Source organism: Gossypium hirsutum, chromosome A03 (assembly GCF_007990345.1).
Source record: "Gossypium hirsutum isolate 1008001.06 chromosome A03, Gossypium_hirsutum_v2.1, whole genome shotgun sequence".
Classification (NCBI taxonomy): Eukaryota; Viridiplantae; Streptophyta; class Magnoliopsida; order Malvales; family Malvaceae; genus Gossypium; species Gossypium hirsutum.
In genome coordinates this window covers 60,359,753-60,363,714 of record NC_053426.1, presented here as the reverse complement: position 1 = coordinate 60,363,714, position 3,962 = coordinate 60,359,753, and positions in this window count along the sequence as shown.

Sequence of the window (3,962 nt, the reverse complement as noted above, 5' to 3'; positions counted from 1 at the left end):
TAAGGCTTCAATAAATGGTAAGTTAATATGTAATTTTTTTAAGAGTTTAAGGAATTTACCAAATTTTTCATCTGAGCGGTCTTTCCTTGTCGCGTTGGGGTATGGCACACGAGGCTTATATTTGACATTCACCGATTTGTTTTTATTGTGATCTACCTCACCTTGACCTTTGCTTACCATAGTTTCTTGTCTCGGTTCTGGCTCAGGCTCAACAAATTCTTCTTCATTTTGAACATTAATCGTGTTGAGTTGTTCCCTTGGGTTAGGTTCAGTATTAATTGGCAAGCTACCTTGTGGTCGTTCGAAGATTAGTTTGGAAAGCTGGCTTATCTAAGTTTCGAGCCCTTTGATCGACGTTTGTTGATTTTTAAGTGCTGTCTCAGTGTTCTGGAAATGAGTTTCTGACACCGGTATAAACTTTGAGAGCATCTCTTCAAGGTTCGGCTTCTTTTCCTGTTGGTAGGGTGGTTGTTTGTAGTGACATCTCCTCTATAAACTCATAAGCATCTTCAGGTGTTTTATTATTGATCCGCCAGCAGCTGCGTGAACCATTTGTCGAGTCAAAGGATTTAGGTCATTATGGAACGTTTGAACATGTAGCCAAAGCGGTAGCCCATGGTGCGGGAACCTTCTTAGTAAGTCTTTGTATCTTTCTTATGAATCGTAAAGAGTTTCTAAGTCTATCTGCACAAACGAAGAGATATCATTACGTAGTTTAGCCCTTTTAGTCGGCAGAAAATATTTTAATAGAAATTTTTCAGTCATTTGTTCCCAAGTAGTGACTGAATCTCGTGGTAATGAGTTCAACCACTGTTTAGCTTTATTTCTCAATGAAAAAGGGAATAACCGAAGATGAATGGAATCATCAAAAACACCATTAATTTTAAATGTATCGCATAGTTCTAAGAAGTTTGCTAAGTGAGCGTTGGGATCTTCATCCTGTAAACCATCAAACTGAACAAATTGCTGTATCATTTGAATAGTGTTAGGTTTTAGTTCAAAAGTATTTGTAGCTACAGCAGGTCTAACTATGCTGATTCAGTTCCTGTTAAAGAAGGTTTAGCATAATCATACATAGTGCATGGAGCAGGATTTTGATTAACCACAATTGCAGGAGGTAGCTGATTGTCTTGGTTTTCAGCCATCTCTTCAGTTGCGGGTTGAGTATCGTCCTCTTGCTCGTTCTCTACGTATCTTAAGCTTTTCCTTATTTCTCTTTGGTTGAGTATGGTCCTGACGGGTTTCTTCTAGTCATAAACTATAAAAACCTGCCAAGAGAAGGAAAAAGTAAATTAACAAGTAATAATAATAATAAAAATTAAATTAAATTGCAAGAAAAATAAATGGCTAAAGTAATAAAAATTGAGTGTTCCTAATATCTTAGTTCCCCGCAACGGCGCCAAAAACTTGATCGCGTGATTTCGTGACAGGTTTTAAATATTTATAATTAATCGTTCTTGAAACTAACTATTATCGCGATGTAGGCAAGTGTACTTATCAAACAATAGTATAGTTTTAGTAAGACCGGATTGTCGAACCCAAAGGAACTAAAAGTACTAGTAATGACTGTCTTTTTATTATCTAGCCTAAGAATAAAAAGGTTTTTGTTTTAACTAACTAATTATCTAAACTAAGAATTCACGGAGAATAGAATTGGGAAATTGCTTTTGGGAAAATCGATTGAATTAAGACAATAACAAAGGAAAACTCCACCTAGACTGTACTTGTTATTCTGGCTCCGAATTGGACGATTTATTCATTTAACTTATTCCATAGAGATCCCTAAGTTATGTTATTATCCCTGATAAACGCCAAATTAAACATATTTTTACCCCAAATACCTAGCATATTTATGGATTTTTATTACTAGATTTATGGATTTTGGTGCTCTTAATCCGGTTATTTCATGTTTTGTAGTCAGGAGAGCACCAAGAGTCAAAAGGAGCCAAAAACGAGCCAAAAAGGGACAAAACGAACCAAATCGAGAAGATGACACGACCTAAGCCTTGCCACACGGGCAGCTCACACGCCTGTGCCTTTCGAGGGTGCCGACCAAGGCTTTCATGATTCACATGGCCTGGCCATTGACCCACACGGCCATGTACAATTTAACAGATCGAACACGGCCTGACAATCATGTCACACGGCCGTGGCACACGGGTGTGTCCCTTTTTCAAAGAGTTGTATTTTACACAGAAAAAGATACTTAGGGAGGAAGAAAGCCAATCCAAAGCCTATATAAACACCCTAAGTATGACTTAGAAAGGGGTCGCTCTCTCCAGAACTTTTCTGGAGTACAAAACAGCACGCCGGGAATTACTTGAAGAAAGCCAGACATCTATCCCAAAAGCCGGAGCTACTCCAAGACTGAAGATCTCTCTCAGAATTCCTTCAGGGGTTTTAGAGTGTTATTTATGTTTTGTTATTTTCATAGTTTTGAGATGTGCTATTATTTTATTATGAACTAAACCCCTTAGATACCTAAGGGGGTTGAAACCTATGATGAATCTTGTTATTATTATTTGAACTGTATGATAAATACTAGATTTGTTCTTAATTATGTGTTTTTAATGCTTGAGTTAATATTTCGGGTATTAATTCATGATTTGATGTGCTTATGCAGAGGAGAAAAAGTCCCTGTCTAAGAGTAGATTTGGCATAATTAAGCGGAGTTGATCGAACGCCTAGAAATAGGGTTATGAGATTTTACCGAATTAGGGTGAAACCTAATATGGGAGTCCATAGATTGATTTACTGCTTCCCTAGGGGTTTTAATTAAGAAAGAGATTTCGATTAATTCAACTAACGGTTAGACGTTATTAGTCTCGAAAGAGATAACAATATAGGTTAAGGAGTCTCACGGATCAAGTCAAGTGAATAAATCGTCTGGTTCAGAGTCAGATAACAAGTGAAATCTAGGTGGAATTCTCCTTGGGTGTCATCTTTATCAATTACTGTTCTTCAAGTCTTTTTCCAAATTTTCTCTTTGCTTTAGTTTAGTTAGTTAATTAGTTTAATAAACAACCCCTCTTTATTTCTAGGTTAAATAATAAAAAGATAGTTATTACTAGTACTTTTGGTTCCCTTGGGTACGATATCCCGGTCTTGCCATTACTATACTATTGTTCGATAGGTGCGCTTGCCTTTTCGTCGTGATAATAGTTAGTCTAGATTTAATTTTCATTATAAATATTTATTACTTGTTACGAATCAAGCGATCAACTTTTTGGCACCGTTGCCGGGGAACTAAAATATTAGGAACGCTCAATTTTTATTACTTTAGCCATTTATTTTTCTTGCAAATTAATTTTATTATTATTATTTATTAATTTACTTTTTCCTTCTCTTGGCAGGTTTTTATAGTTTATGACTAGAAGATACCTATCGGGACCATTACTTTTTGACGAAGAAATTGATCCCACAGTTCGTAGAAACCAAAGAGAAATAAGGCGTAGCTTAAGATACACAGAGAACGATCAAGATGACGATACTCAACCCCCAACTGACGAGATGGCTGAAAACCAAGGGAATCAACTACCTCCTACGATTGTGGCTAATCAAAATCTTGCTCCACGCACGATGTATGATTATGCTAAACCCTCTTTAAGAGGAATTAAATCTAGTATAGTTAGACCTACTGTAGTCGCAAATACTTTTGAATTAAAACCTAACACTATTCAGATGATACAGTAGTTTGTTCATTTTGATGGTTTGCAGGATGAAGATCCCAACTCTCACTTAGCAAATTTTCTGGAATTTTATGATACATTCAAAATCAATGGTGTTTTTTATGATCCCATTTGTCTTTGGTTATTTCCCTTTTCACTGAGAAACAAAGCTAAACAGTGGTTGAACTCGTGCCATGTTATTTCCTCATCTAGTTATACAAAGCTAAACAGCTAAACAAAGCTTTGTTTAGCTAAACAGTGTCGCACGCCCGTGTTATTTTGGCAGTTTCTCCC